This window comes from Eurosta solidaginis, chromosome 4, assembly GCF_040869045.1.
Source record: "Eurosta solidaginis isolate ZX-2024a chromosome 4, ASM4086904v1, whole genome shotgun sequence".
Taxonomy (NCBI): Eukaryota; Metazoa; Arthropoda; class Insecta; order Diptera; family Tephritidae; genus Eurosta; species Eurosta solidaginis.
Genome location: NC_090322.1, coordinates 58,787,502 through 58,800,347, shown reverse-complemented (window position 1 = coordinate 58,800,347; position 12,846 = coordinate 58,787,502). Strand labels below are relative to the sequence as shown.

At 39.0% G+C, this 12,846-nt stretch overlaps 1 pseudogene; it reads left to right on the top strand.

Annotated features, from left to right (window-relative positions):
* LOC137247935 (alpha-tocopherol transfer protein-like) overlaps nt 1-11,871 on the top strand; it is a 30,543-nt pseudogene extending 18,672 nt beyond the window's left edge.
* The last annotated feature ends 975 nt before the right edge of the window (nt 11,872-12,846 follow it).

The window sequence follows — 12,846 nt, the reverse complement described above, 5'->3', positions numbered from 1 at the left end:
AGGAATGGCTTGACGATTTTGAGAATAATGCCACGGCTGTGTAGTGGGGTGATTTGCAAAAATTTATATATGGCAAGCAGCTGTTAAAGGGTGCCGCTAAAATTTTCGTGCGCAGCCAACGCGGAATAAAAAGTTGGTGTTTGCTGAAGGAAGCACTAAAGAGTGAATTTGGAGTTATAGCTTCTTCTATTGAGGTGCACGGTGAGCTTAGGAATCGTAGGAAACGTCCAAACGAGGACTATCGGGAGTATCTATATAGCCTTATGGAGATAGGCAGGCCCGTAAATTTAGACGACAAAAGCCTCATAGAGTATTTTGTAGAAGGTATTCCTGACTCCAGGGCAGGAAAAGCAAATTTGTATCAAGCTAGGTCAGTTGCCGAGTTGAAAGCACAGATTATAATATATGAAAAGATACGATCAAGTCGTCAGGTTAGTTCAGGTGTGTCGCAGGGAAAACGTGAGGATTCCAACAAAAATACAGGCAAGTCGCAAGTAACTGATACCAAGCGATGTTATCGATGTGGTGAAGTAGGTCATTTAGCTAATGGCTGCCAACGCGAACGCAAGTCGACATGTTTTGGCTGCAACCAAACTGGGCATCGCATTGCTGAGTGTCCGAAAAAAGAAGCTAAAGTCAAGCAAGAGACGCCTCGCGTCAACACTTTAGAATCGGCGCGTGCTTCATCCTCTATAGGATGTGTTATTTTTAAAGATCTGACAATAAATAATTTCACATTTTCGGCGTTGCTGGATACAGGGTGCGACCTGTGTCTCTTGAGATACGACGTTCTCTTGATGCTAGGAGATATTGACTTATCTAGGGAAAGACACCAGTTAAGAGGCATAGGCAATAGTGTTCTTCATACAGTTGGCGGATTCAATATCAAATTAAAAGCAGATGACGTCGAACTAGATGTAACATTTCACGTCGTCCGTGAGCGAGACCTTGTGTATCAGGCAATCATTGGCAACAACGTTTTGAAACAGGTTGACTTGATTGTTTCGGAAGACAAAGTCGAGTTTAAGGCGAAAGGTAAGTTGAAACCAACTGAGTCTCCTGGGTTGAGGGAGCCAGAGTTAGAGATGTGCGTATTGCAGGAGTTTAAAGACTTGTCGTTATCAATCGATATAAAACCTAAAAACGAAGTAAATATTAACCTATCCCACCTAAACAGCGCGCAAGCTAAAGAAATTGAAACTGCTGTGAAAGGTTATTCGCCGATGAAGCATCAGGAATCCCCAGTTGTGATGAAAATTTGTTTAACTGATGATAGTCCTGTTTTTCAAGGACCACGTCGAATGTCATACTCTGACAGGTGCATCGTTGACAATCAAGTTGCGGAGTGGCTAAGGGAAGGCATTATCCAACCCAGTACCTCAGAGTATGCATCGCCAATTGTCCTTGTACCGAAAAAGGACGGTAGTAAGAGATTGTGCTGCGATTATCGTCGTCTTAATGAGAAGATAATCAAAGACAATTTTCCCATGCCGCTCATGGATGATGTGATTGAGAGGCTGCAAAGTACACGCGTATTCACAACCTTAGATTTGAGAAATGGTTTCTTCCACGTCCCAATCGAACCAGCATCCAGGAAATACACTTCGTTTGTTACCCACCAAGGACAATTCGAATTTTTGTATGTTCCCTTTGGAATTTCGAATTCTCCTGCTGTATTTACCAGATACATTCACGCCGTGTTTAGGGATCTTGTTGGGAATAACACTGTAGTAACATACATGGATGATCTTATCATTCCCTCTAAGGATGTGGATCAGGGGATAATAAAGCTGAAGGCAGTTTTAGAACGGGCAGCACAGTTTAATTTGCACATTAAGTGGGAAAAATGTCAATTTCTCAAAACAAAAGTAGACTTCTTAGGGTATATAGTGGAGGGAGGTACGATAAGACCATCAGAAGGTAAAACCGAAGCAGTAAAGACTTTTCCGATCCCAAATGAGAAAAAAGCATTGCAAAGGTTTCTCGGTTTAACGTCTTATTTCCGCCGATTTATTGAAGGGTATGCAATGATCGCCAAACCATTGTCTGACCTTTTGCGTAAAGACGCCAAATTTGTTTTTGGGGAATGTCAACAGGCCGCGTTTCAGCAGCTGAAGGTAGCATTGATCAGTGCACCGGTTTTGAAACTTTATAACGCAAAAGCCTTTACTGAGGTTCATACTGACGCGTCTATGTATGGGTACGGAGGAGTACTCCTACAGAGAGACAGTGAAGACCAGCTATTCCATCCGGTCCAGTATATGAGCCGAAAGACAAAACCGGTTGAGGAGAAGTACCACTCATATGAGCTGGAAGTGCTAGCTATAGTGGAAGCTCTCAAGAAATGGCGGGTATATTTGATGGGAATTCACTTCAAGATTGTCACGGATTGCAACGCGTTCACCATGGCAATGAAGAAAAAGGACGTCCCTCTAAGGGTAACTCGTTGGGCAATGATGTTACAGGACTACGATTACGAGATCGAGCATCGTAGTGGCACCAAAATGCGTCACGTTGACGCGTTAAGTAGGGTAGCCTGTTTGATGCTAGAGGATTCATTAATCCATAGACTCAAACAAGCTCAGCAGCAGGATGAATGGATTCGAGCGATTTGTAAGGTCTTGGAGAGAGAGACGTACGAAGATTTCTTTATGAAGCACAACCTCTTGTATAAGGATCTTGTAAAGGAACTTATAGTAGTACCCTCGGTTATGGAAGACGAGATAATAAGAACAGCACACAAGCAGGGGCATTTCTCAATAAAGAAAACCCAAGACGCTGTTGAGAAAAACTTTTTCATACCACAGCTTAACTCAAAAATATGCAAAATCGTAAGGAGTTGTGTAGAATGCATTGTTACTGACGCGAAGGCTGGGAGGAAAGAAGGTCTGCTGAATCCCATAGATAAAGAGACCCGTCCTTTAAGCACTTACCATATCGACCATGTAGGGCCCATGGAGCCAACAAAGAAGGCCTACAATTATATTTTGGTTGTGGTGGATGCCTTTTCCAAATTTGTGTGGTTGTACCCAACCAAAAATACTGGCGCTGAAGCTGTCGTTGACCGTCTTTCCAAACAGGCAGCGAATTTCGGGAATCCTAGGCGTATAATAACAGACCATGGAGCCGCTTTCACAGGTAACCTCTTTAAAGGATACTGCGAAAAAGAAGGTATTGAGCATTTATTAATAGCAACGGGAGTTCCGAGGGGAAATGGCCAAGTCGAGCGGATGCACCAAATAGTTGTGCCAATGTTGTTAAAGTTGTGCGCGGAGGAGCCAAAATGCTGGTATAAGCACATAGAAAGAGTTCAGCAGGCCATTAATAACACTCCAACGCGTAGTACAAAGTTTTCACCTTTTAAAATATTGACGGGGTGTGATATGAGGGTAACCGGGTTGTCGGAATTAAATGAGTTTTTACAGAATGCAGCTTTCGATGAGCTAAATTTAGAACGTGAAACTATACGGGAACAGGCCAAAGAAAATATTGCGTTGATGCAGAAAGAAAATAAACGTAGCTACGATACTAAAAGAAAAGAAGCAGTGAGGTACAAACAAAACGAGTTAGTTGCCATCAAGCGCACTCAATTTGGGAGTTGCCTTCGGTTAAGGCCGAAGTACCTTGGCCCTTACAAGATTGTGAAAGTTCTGGCTCATGATCGCTACGAGGTAGAAAAGGTTGGTGAAGGTGAAGGTCCGGGATGAACGACCACAGTCGCCGAGTATATGAAAAAGTGGGACCCATCGTTCGAGCCGAACGATTAGTCAGGATGGCCGAATGTGGGATTGCATGCCTTAACGTGATATCCCTAAACGTGCCATAAGGTACGATCCTGCAAATACACTAATATGCAACCTTGCACAACAACCCTTTCTTGACGAACGACAACAAAACGAGGACAGCATAAAACAACATTGACGAACGAATGGACAGTTGCAATTTGAATTGGAGACGACACGGACCGCCTAAATCTAAGCCAATCTAATTAGTTCGACTATAAGTTTTTTCATAGTTATTTTACACTTCAACAGTTTAAATATTGAATAAAATAATAAATCCACTAAATTTTAAACGGTCGTGTGTTTAGTTTAACTGTTACTCTACATATATATACTATATATACCATCATATATATATTATATATATCACCGTTCTCTATGATTTTTTGACACAACAATACATACTATATACGTAAGCAATCGGTGAAATTTGAAGCTTATAGCTGTTAAAATGGGGTAGAAATTGCGAAAAGTTTCTTATCTGAACAATCGGTTGTATGAGATATATACTATATTTACAACCGATCTCTATGATTTTTTCAGACAACAATATATCCTATATGCGTAAGCAATCAGTGATATTTGAAGCTTATAGCTGTTAAAATGGGGTAGAAATTGCGAAAATATATATATATACTATATATATTGTAACGAATTTTCTGCAAATCCTCTTATTTGCAATCCTCTGCTAAGTTCGAATCACTAAACTGTTGAATAAATAACTCCAATTTGTAATAATGCAAAATGGCCTTTATTAAAGTACTTCACAATAACACTCAAACTGCGCAAAGAATAGCTTGCTTAATAACCACACTGATTGATAGCTCAATGAAACTTTACTATTCAAAATAATTCTGCTATAGCTCGCTAGATAGCGCTTAATCGAAATCTCAAATCAAACTGAATTACTTCTTACTCGCCTGCCCCGCTTTTATAGTTTACGCTGCATACTTCTAGGCTCTTCGATTTCCAGAACTTACTAGTTATTTCGAGTGTTTATAGTTCTCATATAGTTTCTACTTGTTTACAGTTTTCTACTTTTCAGCGTCTCTCAGATGTATGTGAGTTTGTAGTTTACAGTCTATCGCACACACATAGGCGTATAAGTAAATGCATCTGTGTGTGACCATCTCTCTGGGCTGCCTTATATATGTGTATACTTGATTTGATTATTGACGTAAATACTGCTTAGCATGGCCTTAGTGATGGTATAGCTTAGTGATGGTAATATCCGTGACACTGCCCTCCACCTAAGTCTGATCGTCCCGATCAGACAAATCTCCCGGTCTAACTGCCGCTAGCATCTCCAAATGTACCACTCTTCTAACCCGTGGTTTCCCAGTGGTTTGTATGCGGTAGATGGTATCACTGATCTTCTTCACAACTTTGTACGGGCCTTCCCAACTGCACAGAAATTTAGCTGGAACACCTTTCCGCCGGTGAGGGTTGTTTAACAGTACCAAATCTCCCGCCAAGAAACCTTCCGAATTAAAGTTCTTGTCATGCCAGTGTTTCATCTTACTACTCATTACCCTGGGCCGTTCCTTCACACTCTGTTGTTTGGTCAATGAACCACTTCGTAGAGCTTGCGCTGGACGAATTTTCTTTGCATAATCGGTATCGTTCCCACATTTTACAACAGTAGTGCGCTCCGGCTTGAAACTACCCTCGCATTCTTTCTCGGAAATTTGTTGCTTCGTTTTCCTGCGTCTTTTAGGTTTTGTCAATGCCAGTGTTTCTCTCGCAGGTACTTTTGATTTTGATTTATTTGGCCCATTCGATCTATCAACCTTTGCCTTTGACTTTCGTGGTCTTTGTCGAGTCTTTTCCACCAGTACCCGATTACTGCTGAACCCTTTTTCCAAACTAAAGTTAAGTGGTATGTCCTGGTTCTTATAGCGCATAATTTTTCTCCGCATATCGATCCTGACGTCATGGTCAACCAAGAAGTCCACTCCCAATATGACTTCATCAACGATCTCCGCCACAACGAATTTGTGTAGAACCATGACTTTTCCAATTAATACCTCACATACCACTTCGCCTTGGACTTAATTATATTCGCCTGTGACCGTACGCAACCTTGCTCCAGGTAATGACTTTACTCTCCTGTAGACCAAATCAGATCGGATCAAGGAATGAGATGCCCCCGTATTTACAGTCAGTACACGCTCTTTACCATCCACATTCCCTCTGATGGTAAGACTGCGTGATTTCCTTCCAATCTGCGACACAGATATCACAGGACATTCAATAGCCGGGGCAAGTTTTCGTTCTTTACATCCGACACGCTCTTGCTCATTTCCGCCAGCTTTGCGTTTACGGCCACCCACATTGTTGGAACTATTAGGACCAAGATCGCAATGACGTGCAATGTGACATGGGTTGCCGCACTTGAAACATTTAATAACTCCAGCATTCTTCCGTTGAGATTCTTTCAGAGCTTCCAAAATTGTATCTACCCACTCCGGCTTTTCTACTTCCACACGATGAGCTTTGTATGCTGGTTTACTCAATAATGACGCCGTTTCCTGAGTCAATGCATGGGATACCGTTTCAGAAAATGTTTGCTTTGGGTTCGCGTATGTGGCTCGCTTCGTTTCCACGTCCCGTATGCCATTTATGAAGCTCTGAATCTTCACTCTTTCCGTGTATTCCACGGGTGCATCCCCATTTGCAAGATGAGCCAATCTTTCAATGTCCGAAGCAAACTCCTGCAAAGTCTCGTTAGCTTTTTGGTAGCGGTTTTGCAATTCTATTTGAAATATCTGTTTCCTATGCTCGCTTCCATAACGTCGTTCTACAGCAGCCATCAATGTTTCATAACTGTTCCGTTCGTACTCTGGAATCGTCTGTAAGATTTCCGCTGCAGGCCCTTTCAATGCCACGAACAGTGCAGCAACTTTATCTTCCGCATTCCATTTGTTCACTGCTGCGGTCTTCTCAAACTGTAGCTTAAAGACCTGGAAAGGAACAGAACCGTCAAAGGATGGTGTTTTTACCTTTGGATTACTCGCTGAAACTGCTGGACGATTTAATTGTAACTGGTCCATACGACCCTTCAAATCATCGACTTCTGCCTGAAATTGAGCGATTTTTGCATCCTGCGCTTCCAGCTTTGATGTTACCCTTGCTTCCTGTGCTTCTAACTGTGAAGACATTTGTGCCACCTGCAATGATAAGCGCTCCTCTTGTTCTTCCATCTTTGATGTTATACGGGTTTCCTGCGATTCCAGTTGTGAAGAATTTGTGTCGACATTTCTGAAATACGTGTTTCTTGTGCTTCAATCTTCGATGTCATTCGTGTCTCTTGGGATTCCATCTGTGATGACATATAAGTTTTCTGTTCTTCTAGTTGAGATGCCAGTTGAGATGTTATATCTGTCTTTTGCGATTCCAGTTGAGAAGCCACTGTCGATGTTTGAGCAGATATTGCAGCCAAAATCATGTTCAAGTCTGTGCTGGTAACCGTCTGCGATGTTTCGTTTTTCTCTTCAATTTTTGTTGTCTCCTCGCCATCAAGGTGAAAGACATACTCTTCCACATCAATTCCTTCTGCTTCCATTGTCTCTCGTAGCCGTGCCTGAAGTTCGAGTTTAACGCCGCTTGTATTCAATCCACGGCTCTCCAACTCCTTCTTCAGTTGCTGGATCTTTAATTCACTGAACTTTGCCATATCCTTGTTGTCTTCTGGAATTTATTCAACAATTCCTCTTCTGACACCAATTGTAACGATTTTTCTGCAAATCCTCTTATTTGCAATCCTCTGCTAAGTTCGAATCACTAAACTGTTGAATAAATAACTCCAATTTGTAATAATGCAAAATGGCTTTTATTCAAGTACTTCACAATAACACTCAAACTGTGCAACGAATAGCTTGCTTAATAACCACACTGATTGATAGCTCAATGAAACTTTACTATTCAAAATAATTCTGCTATAGCTCGCTAGATAGCGCTTAATCGAAATCTCAAATCAAACTGAATTACTTCTTACTCGCCTGCCCCGCTTTTATAGTTTACGCTGCATACTTCTAGGCTCTTCGATTTCCAGAACTTACTAGTTATTTCGAGTGTTTATAGTTCTCATATAGTTTCTACTTGTTTACAATTTTCTACTTTTCAGCGTCTCTCAGATGTATGTGAGTTTGTAGTTTACAGTCTCTCGCACACACATAGGCGTATAAGTAAATGCATCTGTGTGTGACCATCTCTCTGGGCTGCCTTATATATGTGTATACTTGATTTGATTATTGACGTAAATACTGCTTAGCATGGCCTTAGTGATGGTATAGCTTAGTGATGGTAATATCCGTGACAATATATACTATATATACCACCATATATATACTATATATACCACCGATCTTTATGATTTTTTTAGACAACAATATATGCTATATACGTAAGCATTCGTTGAAATTTGAAGCCTCTAGCTCTTAAAATAGGGCAGTAATTACGAAAAGTTCCTTATCTGAACAATCGGTTGTAGGGGATATATACTATATATACGACCGATCTCATAAATTTTTTCAGGCAACAATATGTTCAATATACGAAAGTATATGGTGAAGTTTGAAGTTTCAATCTATTAAATTGGGTAAGATATTACAAAAATCCTCTTTTTCTGAAAAATCGGTTGTATGGAGGATATATGCTATAGTGGTCCGATCCGGTCGGTTCCGACAAATGTCTAATCGGACACCCAAATACACCCGCTCACCAAATTTTATCAAGATATCTCAAAAATTGAGGGACTAGTTTGCATACAAACATACAGACGGACAGACGGACATGGCTAAATCAACTCAGCTCTTCAACCTGATTATTTCGGTATACTTAATGGTGGGTCTATCTATTTTCCTTTAAGGACTTACAATTTTCGGTTTCGTGACGAAATTAATATACCATTTCATTTTTTTTTTTTTTTTTTTTTTTTTTTTTATAAAAAGATGGAATCGACAAATAGTCGATTCTACTCCAATCGACACTCGCGATAAGGGGGTATATCATTTTTGTTGTTTACTGAGTGGGCTATATTTTCTTCATTCTTCTAACAGATGCATTTCCATAGCGGGGGATTGGAGACTTTATATGAAAAAGTTCCGCGTGATATGTTGCCCAACGAATATGGTGGCAAAGCCGGTACGGTAGCGGAACTGAAAGACATGTGGACCGAAGAACTGCGCATCAAAAGGTAAAAATATGTAGCCAGCAATACAAAATATTCATAGCCATTTATGTCTTATAGAGCATATCTTATGGACCCGAAACAATGGAAGGTGGATCCAGTTCAAAGCTCAAAACGCTGGTATTTCTTTTGAAACTTCCTGCTCAAATTAGATCATTCTACAAAACCTTTTTTATGTATTCGAAGATGCATACATTTTATATCGTCGCTAGTAACTAGCACGTTCGAATTTCCCATAGAAGACTTACACATTTCGTTCGCATGCATGTTTTAATCGTTCAAGTCTTCGACACGAATAATGAAACATTTTACTCCTCCATGAGACCTACAATATTTAGTTAGATTTATAAATTTTTGTGTGTTAATGTTTGTCTATATTAAAATGTATGAGGTTTTATATTAAATATTTTCAATAATTCAAATGTGATGGGCAAAAAATCGATGGCATAGGAAGTTGCAGGCAAAAAATAGTTATTGCGCGATTTGTTCAAGTTGGTGCTGGAGATGATAATTAAACAAGCAGCACCGAAACCAGTGTTTTGGAGCCAGATCTAGCCCTTTTTTTGCGTTTAACTCCAAAAATTCCGGTTTAGCCCCTAGCTTTTTTTTGGCCCTCTTTAAAATGTTGAAGTTTTATTTTGTTTCGTTATGTATGATGTGGCAACTCGGTACTCAACTGATAAGAAGTGAGGAAGGCTAAGTTCGGGTGTAACCGAACATTACATACTCAGCTTGAGAGCTTTGGAGACAAAATAAGGGAAAATCACCATGTAGGAAAATGAACCTAGGGTAACCATGGAATGTGTTTGTATGACATGGGTATCAAATGGAAGGTATTAAAGAATATTTTTGAAGGGAGTGGGACATAGTTCTATGGGTAGACGCCTTTTCGAGATATCGCCATAACGGTGGACCAGGGGTAACTCTATAATGTGTTTGTACGAAATGGGTATCAAATTAAAGGTATTAATGAGGGTTTTAAAAGGGAGTGGCCCTTAGTTGTATATGTGAAGGCGTTTTCGAGATATCGACCAAAATGTGGACCAGGGTTACCCAGAACATCATATGTAGGGTACCACTAATAATATTTATATATGTAATACCACGAACAGTATTCCTGCCATGATTCCAAGGGCTTTTTATTTCGCCCTGGAGAAGTTTTTCATTTTCTTCTACATAATATGGAAGGTGTCACACCCATTTTACAAAGTTTTTTCCAAGGTTATATTTTTCGTCAAAAAACCAATCCAATCGCCATGTTTCATCCTTTTTTCGTATTTGGTATAGAATTATGGCATTTTTTAATTTTTCGAAATTTTCGATATCGAAAAATGGGCGTGGTCAAAGTACGATTTCGCCCATATTTAATACCAAGATAAAGTGAGTTCAGATATGTACGTGAACTAACTTTAGTAGAGATACATATATCAATTTTTGCTCAAGTTAGCGTGTTAACGGCCAAGGGGCCACTGGGCGTGGCTTCAACCGATTTCGCCCATTTTCACAGAAAGCAGTTACCGGGATAGGAGCTATGCTGTTACCAAATTTACAAGGATTGGTAAATTTTTGTTCGACTTATGGCATTAAAATATTCTAGACAAATTAAAGGGCGGAGCCACGCCCATTTTGAAATTTTCTCTTGTTTTTGCATTTTGTTGCACCATATAATTACTGGAGTTGAATGTTGACATAATTTACTTATATACTGTAAAGATATTCAATTTATTGTTAAAATTTGACTTTTAAATTTTAAGCTACTGCATAGATTTTATCGCGGGCTTGGCGACTAAATCAATAAAAACCGCAACGGATATTTGTCAAAAAAGGCTCGCAAAGGTTCGAAAAGGTTCGTAAAAGTTTCGGTGTTAGCAATAGGCTGATTACATAAAATTGGATCTATTTATGCAAATATTGGTTGTTGTCTTTGGTTTATCTTCACTACTGCGCTGTAGATGGCACCCATTGAATTACGAACAGCAAATATTTCATTAACATCGGATAGAAAATGTATAGCCAAACGCAAACATTTTCCATTAGCTTCAGCTCTTGCTCTAACTATACATAAGTCGCAAGGTGGAACTTTTGGCGAAATAGTATATGAGTATAGTAAAGCACATTCTCAGGATGGCAAATATTGAAAAATTGTATATCACGACAAAAAACGATAATGCCGCATTTAAGTTTTATCATAATCGAAAGCAAGCTGCATCGACTGCATCTTTGTTGCAAGAATTCAAAAGACTGTCTTTAAATAGTGTTCAGGCGATAGCTCAAAGTGTCTTAGATTTCATTAGTAATAGAAATGGCATTTCAATAATTACTTTCAATTGCCAATGTCTAAATAGTCACAAATACGATTTACAAGATTCAGTTACGAGACAAATAAATGTCTTACTTCTTACCGAAACTTGCATGACGCGTGCTAATCCGATTGAAATACCTAATTTCAAATGTATTGTTCAATTCAAACGAGATACTGCTCCAAAGGGTGGTGTAGCTATTTACCAAAATAACAATAACTTTACTAATATTGAAATAAATATTGCACACGTTAGCGATGTTAATTTTAGGTGCTCATTTGTTGGATATATTTGTGCATGCTTATGCAAACTTAGAAATGGTCTACACATTGTCATGGTAGCAATTAACATTTCTCCGAATCCAAAATTGGACGAGGTAGAGCATTTTATTCATCGCACTTTACTGGAGTACTCTGAAGAAGGGGCAAAAATAATTGGTACATATGCTAATAAATTTCCACTTATCTTGGCCGGCGAATTCAACATCAATTTCGCTGATAAAAAATTAGAGCGGTTGACAAGTTTTCTTTTTGAAAAATTCAATTCGAAAATAAATAATGATCCAAACGGATCCACAAGAAATTATGGGACCACCATTGACGCGGTATTTTCAAGATATTTAGAGGATATCAAGTCTCAAACGTATGTTTCCTATTTCAGTTACCATAAACCTGTAATTTCCATTATAAATATTACTGAATAACCTATGTATGTACATATCTTGTAAGATAATAATAAAAATTTGTTAACCAATATTAACTTCTCATTTATTCAATAAAAGTAAAAAATTTGTTTTCTTATCGGTCACCACGCTTAAAAATTTTGACTTGAATTAATATCAAAGACAAAACTTGAATTAATATCAAAGAAAACAAAATTTTGCATAAATATTATAATTGCATAAGTTGATAATATGCAATAGCTTTACCGTGGCAGTCCCCGAGTGCCACACGTCCTTTTTTTTTTTAAAAAAGTGGGTGTGTTGTCCGATTTTGCTAATTTTTATTCGTATAGTAATAGGAGTAACGTTCCTACCAAATTTGGTCGTGATATCTTCAACGACTGCCAAATTACAGCTTGCAAAACGTTTAAATTACCCTCTTTTAAAAGTGGGCGGTTCCACGCCCATTGCCCAAATTTTACTAATTTTCTATTTTGCGTCATAAGGACCACCCACATACCAAGTTGCATAGCTTTATCTGTCTTTGGTAATGAATTATCGCACTTTTTCTGTTTTTCGATATCGAAAAAGTGGGCGTGGTTACAGTCCGATTTCGTTCATTTTAAATAGCGATCTGAGATGATTGCCCAGGAACTTACATACCAAATTTCATTAAGATACCTCAAAACTTACTTAAGTTATCGTGTTTACGGACGGATGGACCGACATGGCTACATGAATTTTTTTTCGCCCAGATCATGTTGATATACAGAAGTCTATATCTATCTCGATTAGTTTATGCCGTTACGGATTACCGTTATGCGAACAAAATTAATATACTCTGTGAGTCCTGCTCAGCTGAGTATAATAAAAACTTGAATCGATAAACTGTGTCATGTGGTTGTACATTTG